Source organism: Dermacentor andersoni, chromosome 1, assembly GCF_023375885.2.
Source record: "Dermacentor andersoni chromosome 1, qqDerAnde1_hic_scaffold, whole genome shotgun sequence".
Lineage (NCBI taxonomy): Eukaryota > Metazoa > Arthropoda > Arachnida > Ixodida > Ixodidae > Dermacentor > Dermacentor andersoni.
Genome location: NC_092814.1, coordinates 375953749 through 375969822, shown reverse-complemented (window position 1 = coordinate 375969822; position 16074 = coordinate 375953749). Strand labels below are relative to the sequence as shown.

Sequence of the window (16074 nt, the reverse complement as noted above, 5' to 3'; positions counted from 1 at the left end):
AAAAGAAGTTTACTTTCTGCGGGTACGTTAGACGGCGGTTCGTGGGAACCCAGTCATCGCGTAGCGCCTCATCATTTCGTTACTCGTACCGCCGAAATAGCTCAGTTGGGAGAGCGTACAACAAGAGGTCCCGGGTTTCAGCATATTCGTAGTGCGTTTTTTTTTCTTAGCCGTTGATCATAAAGATACAAATGGCAATTCAGACAGCATTGTGAGATTTTCTGTTACTTCCGCGATACGCCACTGTTTAACAATAATAGAAGCGTGCGCAGTGTACAGCAAATGGGGGAGCGAATCTTTTTAAAAGAAGTTTACTTTCTGCGGGTACGTTAGACGGCGGTTCGTGGGAACCCAGTCATCGCGTAGCGCCTCATCATTTCGTTACTCGTACCGCCGAAATAGCTCAGTTGGGAGAGCGTACAACAAAAGGTCCCGGGTTTCAGCATATTCGTAGTGCGTTTTTTTTTTCTTAGCCGTTGATCATAAAGATACAAATGGCAATTCAGACAGCATTGTGAGATTTTCTGTTACTTCCGCGATACGCCACTGTTTAACAATAATAGAAGCGTGCGCAGTGTACAGCAAATGGGGGAGCGAATCTTTTTAAAAGAAGTTTACTTTCTGCGGGTACGTTAGACGGCGGTTCGTGGGAACCCAGTCATCGCGTAGCGCCTCATCATTTCGTTACTCGTACAGCCGAAATAGCTCAGTTGGGAGAGCGTACAACAAAAGGTCCCGGGTTTCAGCATATTCGTAGTGCGTTTTTTTTTCCTTAGCCGTTGATCATAAAGATACAAATGGCAATTCAGACAGCATTGTGAGCTTTTCTGTTACTGCCGTGACACGCCACTGTTTAACATTAATAGAAGCGTGCGTAGCGAACAGCAAATGGGGGGGAGCGAATCTTTTTAAAAGAAGTTTACTTTCTGCGGGTACGTTAGACGGCGGTTCGTGGGAACCCAGTCATCGCGTAGCGCCTCATCATTTCGTTACTCGTACCGCCGAAATAGCTCAGTTGGGAGAGCGTACAACAAAAGGTCCCGGGTTTCAGCATATTCGTAGTGCGTTTTTTTTTTCTTAGCCGTTGATCATAAAGATACAAATGGCAATTCAGACAGCATTGTGAGCTTTTCTGTTACTTCCGCGATACGCCACTGTTTAGCATTAATAGAAGCGTGCGTAGCGAAAGGCAAATGGGGGGAGCGAATCTTTTTAAAAGAAGTTTACTTTCTGCGGGTACGTTAGACGGCGGTTCGTGGGAACCCAGTCATCGCGTAGCGCCTCATCATTTCGTTACCCGTACCGCAGAAATAGCTCAGTTGGGAGAGCGTACAAAAAAGGTCCCGGGTTTCAGCATATTCGTATAGCGTTTTTTTTTTTCTTAGCCGTTCATCATAAAGATACAAATGGCAATTCAGACAGCATTGTGAGCTTTTCTGTTACTTCCGCGATACGCCACTGTTTAGCGTTAATAGAAGCGTGCGTAGCGAACGGCAAATGGGGGGAGCGAATCTTTTTAAAAGAAGTTTACTTTCTGCGGGTACGTTAGACGGCGGTTCGTAGGAACCCAGTCATCGCGTAGCGCCTCATCACTTCGTTACTCGTACCGCCGAAATAGCTCAGTTGGGAGAGCGTACAACAAAAGGTCCCGGGTTTCAGCATATTCGTAGTGCGTTTTTTTTTTCTTAGCCGTTGATCATAAAGATACAAATGGCAATTCAGACAGCATTGTGAGATTTTCTGTTACTTCCGCGATACGCCACTGTTTAACAATAATAGAAGCGTGCGCAGTGTACAGCAAATGGGGGAGCGAATCTTTTTAAAAGAAGTTTACTTTCTGCGGGTACGTTAGACGGCGGTTCGTGGGAACCCAGTCATCGCGTAGCGCCTCATCATTTCGTTACTCGTACAGCCGAAATAGCTCAGTTGGGAGAGCGTACAACAAAAGGTCCCGGGTTTCAGCATATTCGTAGTGCGTTTTTTTTTCCTTAGCCGTTGATCATAAAGATACAAATGGCAATTCAGACAGCATTGTGAGCTTTTCTGTTACTGCCGTGACACGCCACTGTTTAACATTAATAGAAGCGTGCGTAGCGAACAGCAAATGGGGGGGAGCGAATCTTTTTAAAAGAAGTTTACTTTCTGCGGGTACGTTAGACGGCGGTTCGTGGGAACCCAGTCATCGCGTAGCGCCTCATCATTTCGTTACTCGTACCGCCGAAATAGCTCAGTTGGGAGAGCGTACAACAAAAGGTCCCGGGTTTCAGCATATTCGTAGTGCGTTTTTTTTTTCTTAGCCGTTGATCATAAAGATACAAATGGCAATTCAGACAGCATTGTGAGCTTTTCTGTTACTTCCGCGATACGCCACTGTTTAGCATTAATAGAAGCGTGCGTAGCGAAAGGCAAATGGGGGGAGCGAATCTTTTTAAAAGAAGTTTACTTTCTGCGGGTACGTTAGACGGCGGTTCGTGGGAACCCAGTCATCGCGTAGCGCCTCATCATTTCGTTACCCGTACCGCAGAAATAGCTCAGTTGGGAGACCGTACAAAAAAGGTCCCGGGTTTCAGCATATTCGTATAGCGTTTTTTTTTTTCTTAGCCGTTCATCATAAAGATACAAATGGCAATTCAGACAGCATTGTGAGCTTTTCTGTTACTTCCGCGATACGCCACTGTTTAGCGTTAATAGAAGCGTGCGTAGCGAATAGCAAATGGGGGGAGCGAATCTTTTTAAAAGAAGTTTACTTTCTGCGGGTACGTTAGACGGCGGTTCGTAGGAACCCAGTCATCGCGTAGCGCCTCATCACTTCGTTACTCGTACCGCCGAAATAGCTCAGTTGGGAGAGCGTTAGACTGAAGATCTAAAGGTCCCTGGTTCGATCCCGGGTTTCGGCATATGCATAGTGCCTTCTTTTTAGCCGTTGATCATAACCATACAAATGGCAATTCAGACAGCATTGTGAGCTTTTCTGTTACTTCTGCGATACGCAACTGTTTAACATTATTATAAGCGTGCGTAGTGTACAGCAAATGGGGGAGCGAATCTTCTTTAAATAAGTTTACATTCTGCGGGTACGTTAGACGGCGGTTCGTGGGAACCCAGTCATCGCGTAGCGCCTCATCATTTCGTTACTCGTACCGCCGAAAAAGCTCAGTTGGGAGAGCGTTAGACTGAAGTTATAAAGGTCCCTGGTTCGATCCCGGGTTTCGGCATATGCATAGTGCATTTTTTTAGCCGTTGATCATAACCATATAAATGGCAATTCAGACAGCATTGTGAGCTTTTCTGTTACTTCTGCGATACGCCACTGTTTAACATTATTATAAGCGTGCGTAGTGTACAGCAAATGGGGGAGCAAATCTTCTTTAAAGAAGTTTACATTCTGCGGGTACGTTAGACGGCGGTTCGTGGGAACCCAGTCATCGCGTAGCGCCTCATCATTTCGTTACTCGTACCGCCGAAATAGCTCAGTTGGGAGAGCGTTAGACTGAATATCTAAAGGTCCCTGGTTCGATCCCGGGTTTCGCCATATGCATAGTGCCTTTTTTTTTTTAGCCGTTGATCATAACCATACAAATGGCAATTTAGACAGCATTGTGAGCTTTTCTGTTACTTCTGCGATACGCCACTGTTTAACAATAATAGAAGCGTGCGTAGTGTACAGCAAATGGGGGAGCGAATCTTTTTAAAAGAAGTTTGCTTTCTGCGGGTACGTTAGACGGCGGTTCGTGGGAACCCAGTCATCGCGTAGCGCCTCATCATTTCGTTACTCGTACCGCCGAAATAGCTCAGTTGGGAGAGCGTACAACAAAAGGTCCCGGGTTTCAGCATATTCGTAGTGCGTTTTTTTTTCCTTAGCCGTTGATCATAAAGATACAAATGGCAATTCAGACAGCATTGTGAGCTTTTCTGTTACTGCCGTGACACGCCACTGTTTAACATTAATAGAAGCGTGCGTAGCGAACAGCAAATGGGGGGGGGCGAATCTTTTTAAAAGAAGTTTACTTTCTGCGGGTACGTTAGACGGCGGTTCGTGGGAACCCAGTCATCGCGTAGCGCCTCATCATTTCGTTACTCGTACCGCCGAAATAGCTCAGTTGGGAGAGCGTACAACAAAAGGTCCCGGGTTTCAGCATATTCGTAGTGCGTTTTTTTTTTTCTTAGCCGTTGATCATAAAGATACAAATGGCAATTCAGACAGCATTGTGAGCTTTTCTGTTACTTCCGCGATACGCCACTGTTTAGCATTAATAGAAGCGTGCGTAGCGAAAGGCAAATGGGGGGAGCGAATCTTTTTAAAAGAAGTTTACTTTCTGCGGGTACGTTAGACGGCGGTTCGTGGGAACCCAGTCATCGCGTAGCGCCTCATCATTTCGTTACCCGTACCGCAGAAATAGCTCAGTTGGGAGAGCGTACAAAAAAGGTCCCGGGTTTCAGCATATTCGTATAGCGTTTTTTTTTTCTTAGCCGTTCATCATAAAGATACAAATGGCAATTCAGACAGCATTGTGAGCTTTTCTGTTACTTCCGCGATACGCCACTGTTTAGCGTTAATAGAAGCGTGCGTAGCGAACGGCAAATGGGGGGAGCGAATCTTTTTAAAAGAAGTTTACTTTCTGCGGGTACGTTAGACGGCGGTTCGTAGGAACCCAGTCATCGCGTAGCGCCTCATCACTTCGTTACTCGTACCGCCGAAATAGCTCAGTTGGGAGAGCGTTAGACTGAAGATCTAAAGGTCCCTGGTTCGATCCCGGGTTTCGGCATATGCATAGTGCCTTCTTTTTAGCCGTTGATCATAACCATACAAATGGCAATTCAGACAGCATTGTGAGCTTTTCTGTTACTTCTGCGATACGCAACTGTTTAACATTATTATAAGCGTGCGTAGTGTACAGCAAATGGGGGAGCGAATCTTCTTTAAATAAGTTTACATTCTGCGGGTACGTTAGACGGCGGTTCGTGGGAACCCAGTCATCGCGTAGCGCCTCATCATTTCGTTACTCGTACCGCCGAAATAGCTCAGTTGGGAGAGCGTACAACAAAAGGTCCCGGGTTTCAGCATATTCGTAGTGCGTTTTTTTTTTCTTAGCCGTTGATCATAAAGATACAAATGGCAATTCAGACAGCATTGTGAGATTTTCTGTTACTTCCGCGATACGCCACTGTTTAACAATAATAGAAGCGTGCGCAGTGTACAGCAAATGGGGGAGCGAATCTTTTTAAAAGAAGTTTACTTTCTGCGGGTACGTTAGACGGCGGTTCGTGGGAACCCAGTCATCGCGTAGCGCCTCATCATTTCGTTACTCGTACAGCCGAAATAGCTCAGTTGGGAGAGCGTACAACAAAAGGTCCCGGGTTTCAGCATATTCGTAGTGCGTTTTTTTTTCCTTAGCCGTTGATCATAAAGATACAAATGGCAATTCAGACAGCATTGTGAGCTTTTCTGTTACTGCCGTGACACGCCACTGTTTAACATTAATAGAAGCGTGCGTAGCGAACAGCAAATGGGGGGGGGCGAATCTTTTTAAAAGAAGTTTACTTTCTGCGGGTACGTTAGACGGCGGTTCGTGGGAACCCAGTCATCGCGTAGCGCCTCATCATTTCGTTACTCGTACCGCCGAAATAGCTCAGTTGGGAGAGCGTACAACAAAAGGTCCCGGGTTTCAGCATATTCGTAGTGCGTTTTTTTTTTTCTTAGCCGTTGATCATAAAGATACAAATGGCAATTCAGACAGCATTGTGAGCTTTTCTGTTACTTCCGCGATACGCCACTGTTTAGCATTAATAGAAGCGTGCGTAGCGAAAGGCAAATGGGGGGAGCGAATCTTTTTAAAAGAAGTTTACTTTCTGCGGGTACGTTAGACGGCGGTTCGTGGGAACCCAGTCATCGCGTAGCGCCTCATCATTTCGTTACCCGTACCGCAGAAATAGCTCAGTTGGGAGAGCGTACAAAAAAGGTCCCGGGTTTCAGCATATTCGTATAGCGTTTTTTTTTTTCTTAGCCGTTCATCATAAAGATACAAATGGCAATTCAGACAGCATTGTGAGCTTTTCTGTTACTTCCGCGATACGCCACTGTTTAGCGTTAATAGAAGCGTGCGTAGCGAACGGCAAATGGGGGGAGCGAATCTTTTTAAAAGAAGTTTACTTTCTGCGGGTACGTTAGACGGCGGTTCGTAGGAACCCAGTCATCGCGTAGCGCCTCATCACTTCGTTACTCGTACCGCCGAAACAGCTCAGTTGGGAGAGCGTTAGACTGAAGATCTAAAGGTCCCTGGTTCGATCCCGGGTTTCGGCATATGCATAGTGCCTTCTTTTTAGCCGTTGATCATAACCATACAAATGGCAATTCAGACAGCATTGTGAGCTTTTCTGTTACTTCTGCGATACGCAACTGTTTAACATTATTATAAGCGTGCGTAGTGTACAGCAAATGGGGGAGCGAATCTTCTTTAAATAAGTTTACATTCTGCGGGTACGTTAGACGGCGGTTCGTGGGAACCCAGTCATCGCGTAGCGCCTCATCATTTCGTTACTCGTACCGCCGAAATAGCTCAGTTGGGAGAGCGTACAACAAAAGGTCCCGGGTTTCAGCATATTCGTAGTGCGTTTTTTTTTTCTTAGCCGTTGATCATAAAGATACAAATGGCAATTCAGACAGCATTGTGAGATTTTCTGTTACTTCCGCGATACGCCACTGTTTAACAATAATAGAAGCGTGCGCAGTGTACAGCAAATGGGGGAGCGAATCTTTTTAAAAGAAGTTTACTTTCTGCGGGTACGTTAGACGGCGGTTCGTGGGAACCCAGTCATCGCGTAGCGCCTCATCATTTCGTTACTCGTACAGCCGAAATAGCTCAGTTGGGAGAGCGTACAACAAAAGGTCCCGGGTTTAAGCATATTCGTAGTGTGTTTTTTTTTTCTTAGCCGTTGATCATAAAGATACAAATGGCAATTCAGACAGCATTGTGAGCTTTTCTGTTACTTCCGCGATACGCCACTGTTTAGCATTAATAGAAGCGTGCGTAGCGAAAGGCAAATGGGGGGAGCGAATCTTTTTAAAAGAAGTTTACTTTCTGCGGGTACGTTAGACGGCGGTTCGTGGGAACCCAGTCATCGCGTAGCGCCTCATCATTTCGTTACCCGTACCGCAGAAATAGCTCAGTTGGGAGAGCGTACAAAAAAGGTCCCGGGTTTCAGCATATTCGTATTGCGTTTTTTTTTTCTTAGCCGTTCATCATAAAGATACAAATGGCAATTCAGACAGCATTGTGAGCTTTTCTGTTACTTCCGCGATACGCCACTGTTTAGCATTAATAGAAGCGTGCGTAGCGAACGGCAAATGGGGGGAGCGAATCTTTTTAAAAGAAGTTTACTTTCTGCGGGTACGTTAGACGGCGGTTCGTAGGAACCCAGTCATCGCGTAGCGCCTCATCATTTCGTTACTCGTACCGCCGAAAAACCGCAGTTGGGAGAGCGTTAGACTGAAGATATAAAGGTCCCTGGTTCGATCCCGGGTTTCGGCATATGCATAGTGCGTTTTTTTAGCCGTTGATCATAACCATATAAATGGCAATTCAGACAGCATTGTGAGCTTTTCTGTTACTTCTGCGATACGCAACTGTTTAACATTATTAGAAGCGTGCGTAGTGTACAGCAAATGGGGAAGCGAGATTCTGCTTCCGGCAGCCGAGCTGAGCGGTCAGCAGAGTCATGGGCTCCAGTGGAGCAGCGACAGCGGCCACTTTAGGCCGCGGAAACAGGCTAAACGACGACAAGGATTATGCCTTTATTTTGCCGCAACTGCCCAAAGGTCAATTGGTGATTAATACCGTCTTTTTGCACGGTGATGTACGTGCGAGACCATACAAGGTGGAAGATTTCCGGGACGCCCTTCTGCCGACGGGCTTGCTGCCTGATGTGGTATGCATAGGGGCGTACCAGATAACCACGTCTGGGCAGTGACCTTCAGTGATGCGAGTGCCACAAAAAGGCTTCTGGACCTCAAGGAACTCCAAGTGAAGGGACGACGGTGCGTCATCGTTGACCCGCAGGATCAACAGGTGAAGCTAAGGCTTCACTGGCTGCTGTACGGTGTTGCCGACGAGGACGTCCGGACGGCATTCGCGGCTTTCGGCAAGGTGGAGGAGGTGAGCCGGGAGCGGTGGCGCGTAGAAGGCATGGGAGCGAAGACCTCAACCACCAGGACCGTCATTTTGAAATTGAAAAGCGGCATGAAAGTGGAGGATCTGCCCCATCAGATCCGCGTCGGCGGAGAGTTGGCCTTGGTCGTCGTGCCCGGTCGACCAATGCAGTGCCTGCGCTGCCACGGCACGGGACACGTCCGCCGTGAGTGCAGAGTCCCCCGCTGTTCTCTATGCAGACGTTTCGGCCACGTCGACGCTGACTGCGTAAGATCTTATGCCACCGTAACAGGCCCAGTAACTTGTGACGTTGCGGCAGAGCACGTCATGGACGTGGCCGAGGCGGAGGACGCTGCTAAAGGAACTCTAGACACGGTCCCGACAGCGACAGCCAGTGGAACGACGAGTTTGGCCGTAGACAGCAGGGTGGCTGAGACTACCGTGAAGCCGAGTGGGACGGTGCAGGGCGTGACCGCTGAGGGCCAGCCTACCCGGAGCAGTAGTGAGGACCCGCCCGACAACGATGCGACGGCAATGCAGCAGGAGGAGGCCGTCCTCGACGGCGACCGGACGTCGACTCTTGGTGCGCCAGTCAAGCGCCCCCATGACCAGACTAAGGACCGCAACGACGGCGCGACCAGCACCAGCGATGGGCCGCCGACAAAGACACCTCTTGGGAGGCGCACGAGCTTGAAACCAAAGCCGAATGTCCCACCTGAGAGAAAGCCTGCGGACAAAGTGCCGCCCACAAACAACGCCGGGAAACCGGGAGGTCCCGGAGGCGGCTAGCCGAGGGCTAGTCGTGAACGGTAAGCACCATGCTCCGGGCCTACTTTTCTCTTTAGCTCAACATGGCTCAGATACCGTCCCTTAATATTGCCACTTTAAACGTGAGAGGGTTGGCGGCTAGTCGTAGGCAAAGTCAAGTCCTACGGTTGGTCACTGACCACGACGTCGACGTACTAGCCGTCCAGGAAACTAAGGTTGACGGGGAGGAGGAGACCGGGAGCATGGTGCGCCGTTTCACGTCTAGGTATTTTGCGGTGGTAAGCCATGCGTTAGGCACGGCTGGGGGGTGCATTCTTTTTGTGAAGAAACTGCCTGGACTGCAGATTCAAAGTACCTTTTCTTGTCAATCTGGAAGGATTGTTTTTTGCGATATTGCTTTGTGCGAGTTTCAGTACCGTGTCATATGCGTATATGCGCCCAATTCAGTAGAAGAGCGTGCCCGTTTCTTTTCGAACCTTTCGCAGTATGTTCGATGCGATAAGCGCGTTATACTCTTAGGAGACTTCAATTGCGTAATGAGCGCTAGTGACAGAGCCAATAATGCCGGTGTGCGTGACAGAAGCAGTGAAGTCTTGTCAAAACTAATTAGTGAAAATGAACTAGATGACGTTTTTGATTGTCTGGAAGGGGGGCGTGACGTGACGTTTACACGTTTTCAGGGCAGTAGCCATGCGCGGTTGGACCGAATCTACATTTCGCTGGATACAATTCCAAGATGCCACGGTTATTCTGTAGTACCCGTATCGTTCTCAGATCACTGTCTCGTAATATGTAATGTCGGTATAGGGAAACGGAAACATGCGTTTAATTGGGAGATGTGGAAAATGAATGCCTCGTTATTAAATGATAAATCTTTTGTAAAGGCAGTACGGAATGCCATTAATGAAATACGCAAAGATGAAGCTGAAACAATAGCTGAAAAGTGGGAATGTTTCAAACAAAAAATTAAAATGAAAGCCCTAGAAAGGTCAAGCTGCCTCAAATTTGAGAGGGAATATAAAGAAAAGGCTTTGCGAACACTACTTCAGCAGCTGATAACGCTGGAGTGCAGAGAGCCTGGTCAGTACAAAGACGATGTGCGGAGCGTCAAGGAAAAGCTTGAACAGTTCGATAAAGAACGGTATCAAGGTGCCATCGTGCGTGCACGAGCAGATGTATTAGCGGCGGGGGAGACGCCCACAAAAAGGGCGCTTGGACTCGAGAAGGCGCACGGACGGCGAAACCATGTGGATAAGATTTTAATGAACGGGGTTGTTGTTGACGACAACGAAAGCATAGGACGCGCCTTCTGTCAGTACTACCAGTCGCTCTTTGCATTTCAGGCAGCGAATGTAGAGAGTTTCAAAGCCGATTTTCTTCAGCGGATGCCGAGACTGGGAGATGACGCTAAAGAACGATTGGAAGGCAACATTACCGAGAACGAAGTTGAAAAGGCAATCGGCGATTTGAACTCGGGCAAGTCGCCTGGGCCTGATGGACTCTGTGCGGGGTTATATAAGGCTTTCAATAGAGAACTGGCCCCATTGTTAGCAGACGTATTCAATGACGCGTACGAGAAGAAATTATTGCCCCCATCTTTTGGAAAAGCGCACACAATACTAATCCCTAAGAGTGATCAAACAGACAAACTCAGATTCGTGTCATCCTATAGACCGATATCACTAACAAACATTGATTACAAGATCTTTATGAAGATTTTAGCTGCGAGACTTCAAGGCGTCATCAAGGAAATTGTCGGAGACCACCAAACTTGCGGCATCAAGGGACGGTCCATTTTTTCGAACATCCATCAGATGCGGTGCGTGCTCGAGTGCTGTGACGTCACCGATGGTGGCGTTGCAGTTCTTCAGCTCGATTTGGAGAAAGCGTTCGATTGTGTCGCTCACGTTATTTTGTTTGCCATCTTGGATCATGTTAATGTCGGTTCCATCATCAGGGAGGGCGTGGCCTTGGCGTACCAGAATTGCACAACAAGATTAATTGTCAATAAGTCTCTGGGGGCCCCCATTAACATCATGCGTTCAGTACGCCAAGGCTGTCCCCTCAGTCCGCTGTTATTTGCCATATACATAGAAGCAATGTGTGTAGTAATTAACGGAAATGACAAAATACGTGGTTTCAGATTAGCAGCGACAGAGGTGAAGCTGCTCGCATATGCAGATGACATTGCAGTGTGTTGCACAGACAAACAAAGTGTAACGGAAACAGTATCGGCAGTGAAACATTTCTGTGATGTCACGGGTAGTAGAATAAATTGGGGCAAATCCCTAGGCCTGTGGCACGGGAAATGGGAGTCTGCACCGGACAACTTCGCGAACCTCAACTGGGTCAAAACGCCGACGAGGTATTTGGGCGTTCCTCTCAATAGCTACAATAGTAGCGATGAATATTGGAGGAGCCAAGCCGATGAAATGAAAGAAAAGGCGGACAGATGGAAGGATGTGAAGCTGTCTATTTTTGCAAGGGCGACAGTCTGTAATATGTTTTTTGTCACGAAGTTATATTATGTCATGCAAGCGTTGTATTGCTCGAGAGCAAATGTGCAAAGGCTGCACAGAGTGTTTGCTGTTTTCATCTGGGGGTCAACATGGGAAAGGTGCAGCCGAACAAATTTGTTTAGAAGAGTGAAGGACGGGGGTGTGGGTTTGGTTCATCTTTTTGTTAGACAACTAGTAAACCGATTCTTGTTTTTTCGCGATGTGCGCCATCCTTTTCTGCGCAGAGTATGCCAGCTCAGGTTGAGCGGCGCCTTGCCGGCACATGTTGTTAGTACGGCATGCGTTACCGGATCACTTCGTGGATTCTTTTAGGAAGTGGCCGACGGCGTAAGATTTCTTTCTGTTCGATTTTCAATGGATTACCTTTGCGATGTTAAAAGGAAAAGATTGTATAAAGATGTGTGCGATATTGTTTTCCCTGTGCCGTTATACAGAGCCATTTACAGTGGAGGGCCAGGACTTGATGTACTTAAACGCGTAAAACGCATGGAGGTGCCACCAGGGGTAAAAACGTTTCTTTTAAGCTTCACACCGGTACGCTCTCAGTGAAGACTTTCATGGAAGAGCGAGGTTGTATCGTACCATGGGGAACGCATTGCTTGATCTGCAAAAAGCAGGAAACCATAGATCACGTTTTCTTGGAATGTTGGGAGGGCTTCTTTTTCTGGGACGTCTTAAAGCGAACCCTGAAAAAAGAGTTACCGGTGGACCCCCAAGGGATAAGGTATCTGACAATTAAGGATGATGACGGGGTTCCATATGATTTCATTATGTTGAACGCTCTCCACTGTATATGGCGGGCTCGGATGGCAGGGTACTATTGTGATCCTGACGCTAGGCCCGCTCGCGTTTATTTCAGAGAATGTATGTCGCGATTCATAGAAATACAGAAAATGCAACAATGTGTTCCGGAATGGCTGTGGAGGCTAGAACCTCTGACAGCCATGAAGGAATTTTAAGTTGACAACGCCTGTCCAATAGGGACAGACGGCTTTGATGTACGGTGTGACTCTTTTCTTTCCTTTCTTTTTGTATTGCAATTGTGATACTGTAATGTGTGGAAACTGCACGTTCGGCGATAAAACCGGTAATAAATAAAAAAAAAAGCAAATGGGGAAGCGAATCTTTTTAAAAGAAGTTTACTCTCTGCGGGTACGTTAGACGGCGGTTCGTGGGAACCCAGTCATCGCGTAGCGCCTCATCATTTCGTTACTCGTACCGCCGAAATGGCTCAGTTGGGAGAGCGTACAACAAAAGGTCCCGGGTTTCAGCATATTCGTATTGCGTTTTTTTTTCTTAGCCGTTGATCATAAAGATACAAATGACAATTCAGACAGCATTGTGAGCTTTTCTGTTACTGCCGTGACACGCCACAATTTAACATTAATAGAAGCGTGCGTAGCGAACGGCAAATGGGGGGAGCGAATCTTTTTAAAAGAAGTTTACTTTCTGCGGGCACGTTAGACGGCGGTTCGTGTGAACCCAGTCATCGCGTAGCGCCTCATCATTTCGTTACTCGTACCGCCGAAATGGCTCAGTTGGGAGAGCGTACAACAAAAGGTCCCGGGTTTCAGCATATTCGTATTGCGTTTTTTTTTTCTTAGCCGTTGATCATAAAGATACAAATGGCAATTCAGACAGCATTGTGAGCTTTTCTGTTACTTCAGCGATACGCCACGGTTTAGCATTAATAGAAGCGTGCGTAGCGAAAGGCAAATGGGGGGAGCGAATCTTTTTAAAAGAAGTTTACTTTCTGCGGGTACGTTAGACGGCGGTTCGTGGGAACCCAGTCATCGCGTAGCGCCTCATCATTTGGTTACTCGTACCGCCGAAATAGCTCAGTTGGGAGAGCGTTAGACTGAAGATCTAAAGGTCCCTGGTTCGATCCCGGGTTTCGGCATATGCATAGTGCCTTTTTTTTAGCCGTTGATCATAACCAAACAAATGGCAATTCAGACAGCATTGTGAGCTTTTCTGTTACTTCTCCGACACGCCACTGTTTAACGTTAATAGAAGCGTGCGTAGTGTACAGCAAATGGGGGAGCGAATCTTTTTAAAAGAAGTTTACTTTCTGCGGGTACGTTAGACGGCGGTTCGTGGGAACCCAGTCATCGCGTAGCGCCTCATCATTTCGTTACTCGTTCCGCCGAAATAGCTCAGTTGGGAGAGCGTACAAGAAAAGGTCCCGGGTTTCAGCATATTCGTTGTGCGTTTTTTTTTCTTAGCCGTTGATCATAAAGATACAAATGGCAATTCAGACAGCGTTGTGGGGTTTTCTGTTACTGCCGTGATACGCCACTATTTAACATTAATAGAAGCGTGCGTAGCGAACGGCAAATGGTGGGGAGCGAATCTTTTTAAAAGAAGTTTAGTTTCTGCGGGTACGTTAGACGGCGGTTCGTGGGAACCCAGTCATCGCGTAGCGCCTCATCATTTCGTTACTCGTACCGCCGAAATAGCTAAGTTGGGAGAGCGTACAACAAAAGGTCCCGGGTTTCAGCATATTCGTAGTGCGTTTTTTTTTTCTTAGCCGTTGATCATAAAGATACAAATGGCAATTCAGACAGCGTTGTGAGCTTTTCTGTTACTGCCGTGATACGCCACTGTTTAACATTAATAGAAGCGTGCGTAGCGAACAGCAAATGGTGGGGAGCGAATCTTTTTAAAAGAAGTTTACTTTCTGCGGGTACGTTAGACGGCGGTTCGTGGGAACCCAGTCATCGCGTAGCGCCTCATCATTTCGTTACTCGTACCGCCGAAATAGCTCAGTTGGGAGAGCGTACAACAAAAGGTCCCGGGTTTCAGCATATTCGTAGTGCGTTTTTTTTTTCTTAGCCGTTGATCATAAAGATACAAATGCCAATTCAGACAGCATTGTGAGCTTTTCTGTTACTGCCGTGATACGCCACAGTTTAACATTAATAGAAGCGTGCGTAGCGAACAGCAAATTGTGGGGAGCGAATCTTTTTAAAAGAAGTTTACTTTCTGCGGGTACGTTAGACGGCGGTTCGTGGGAACCCAGTCATCGCGTAGCGCCTCATCATTTCGTTACTCGTACCGCCGAAATAGCTCAGTTGGGAGAGCGTTAGACTGAAGATCTAAAGGTCCCTGGTTCGATCCCGGGTTTCGGCATATGCATAGTGCCTTTTTTTTAGCCGTTGATCATAACCATACAAATGGCAATTCAGACAGCATTGTGAGCTTTTCTGTTACTTCTCCGACACGCCACTGTTTAACATTAATAGAAGCGTGCGTAGTGTACAGCAAATGGGGGAGCGAATCTTTTTAAACGAAGTTTACTTTCTGCGGGTACGTTAGACGGCGGTTCGTGGGAACCCAGTCATCGCGTAGCGCCTCATCATTTCGTTACTCGTACCGCCGAAATAGCTCAGTTGGGAGAGCGTACAACAAAAGGTCCCGGGTTTCAGGATATTCGTATTGCGTTTTTTTTTCCTTAGCCGTTGATCATAACAATACAAATGACAATTCAGACAGCATTGTGAGCTTTTCTGTTACTGCCGTGACACGCCACTGTTTAACATTATTAGAAGCGTGCGTAGCGAACAGCAAATGGTGGGGAGCGAATCTTTTTAAAAGAAGTTTACTTTCTGCGGGTACGTTAGACGGCGGTTCGTGGGAACCCAGTCATCGCGTAGCGCCTCATCATTTCGTTACTCGTACCGCCGAAATAGCTCAGTAGTGAGAGCGTACAACAAAAGGTCCCGGGTTTCAGCATATTCGTAGTGCGTGTTTTTTTTCTTAGCCGTTGATCATAAAGATACAAATGGCAATTCAGACAGCGTTGTGAGCTTTTCTGTTACTGCCGTGATACGTCACTGTTTAACATTAATAGAAGCGTGCGTAGCGAACAGCAAATGGGGGGGATGGAATCTTTTTAAAAGAAGTTTACTTTCTGCGGGTACGTTAGACGGCGGTTCGTGGGAACCCAGTCATCGCGTAGCGCCTCATCATTTCGTTACTCGTACCGCCGAAATAGCTCAGTTGGGAGAGCGTACAACAAAAGGTCCCGGGTTTCAGCATATTCGTAGTGCGTTTTTTTTTTCTAGCCGTTGATCATAAAGATACAAATGCCAATTCAGACAGCATTGTGAGCTTTTCTGTTACTGCCGTGATACGCCAAAGTTTAACATTAATAGAAGCGTGCGTAGCGAACAGCAAATGGTGGGGAGCGAATCTTTTTAAAAGAAGTTTACTTTCTGCGGGTACGTTTGACGGCGGTTCGTGGGAACCCAGTCATCGCGTAGCGCCTCATCATGTCGTTACTCGTACCGCCGAAATAGCTCAGTTGGGAGAGCGTACAACAAAAGGTCCCGGGTTTCAGCATATTCGTAGTGCGTTTTTTTTTTCTTAGCCGTTGATCATAAAGATACAAATGGCAATTCAGACAGCATTGTGAGCTTTTCTGTTACTGCAGTGATACGCCACAGTTTAACATTAATAGAAGCGTGCGTAGCGAACAGCAAATGGTGGGGAGCGAATCTTTTTAAAAGAAGTTTACTTTCTGCGGGTACGTTAGACGGCGGTTCGTGGGAACCCAGTCATCGCGTAGCGCCTCATCATTTCGTTACTCGTACCGCCGAAATAGCTCAGTTGGGAGAGCGTACAACAAAAGGTCCCGT

General features: G+C 47.1%; 7 non-coding genes across 7 annotated transcripts; all 7 read left to right on the top strand.

Annotated features, from left to right (window-relative positions):
• Window positions 1–2824: 2824 nt before the first annotated feature.
• On the top strand, window positions 2825–2897 carry TRNAF-GAA (transfer RNA phenylalanine (anticodon GAA)). The gene has a single exon. It is a non-coding gene; the product is annotated as a tRNA-Phe (tRNA).
• Window positions 2898–3142: 245 nt separating this feature from the next.
• TRNAF-GAA (transfer RNA phenylalanine (anticodon GAA)) lies at window positions 3143–3215 on the top strand. Its single transcript has one exon. It is a non-coding gene; the product is annotated as a tRNA-Phe (tRNA).
• Window positions 3216–3459: 244 nt separating this feature from the next.
• On the top strand, window positions 3460–3532 carry TRNAF-GAA (transfer RNA phenylalanine (anticodon GAA)). The gene has a single exon. It is a non-coding gene; the product is annotated as a tRNA-Phe (tRNA).
• Window positions 3533–4693: 1161 nt separating this feature from the next.
• Window positions 4694–4766, top strand: TRNAF-GAA (transfer RNA phenylalanine (anticodon GAA)). The gene has a single exon. It is a non-coding gene; the product is annotated as a tRNA-Phe (tRNA).
• A 1462-nt stretch (window positions 4767–6228) lies between these two features.
• Window positions 6229–6301, top strand: TRNAF-GAA (transfer RNA phenylalanine (anticodon GAA)). Its single transcript has one exon. It is a non-coding gene; the product is annotated as a tRNA-Phe (tRNA).
• Window positions 6302–13261: 6960 nt separating this feature from the next.
• TRNAF-GAA (transfer RNA phenylalanine (anticodon GAA)) lies at window positions 13262–13334 on the top strand. Its single transcript has one exon. It is a non-coding gene; the product is annotated as a tRNA-Phe (tRNA).
• Window positions 13335–14493: 1159 nt separating this feature from the next.
• Window positions 14494–14566, top strand: TRNAF-GAA (transfer RNA phenylalanine (anticodon GAA)). Its single transcript has one exon. It is a non-coding gene; the product is annotated as a tRNA-Phe (tRNA).
• Window positions 14567–16074: the final 1508 nt, after the last annotated feature.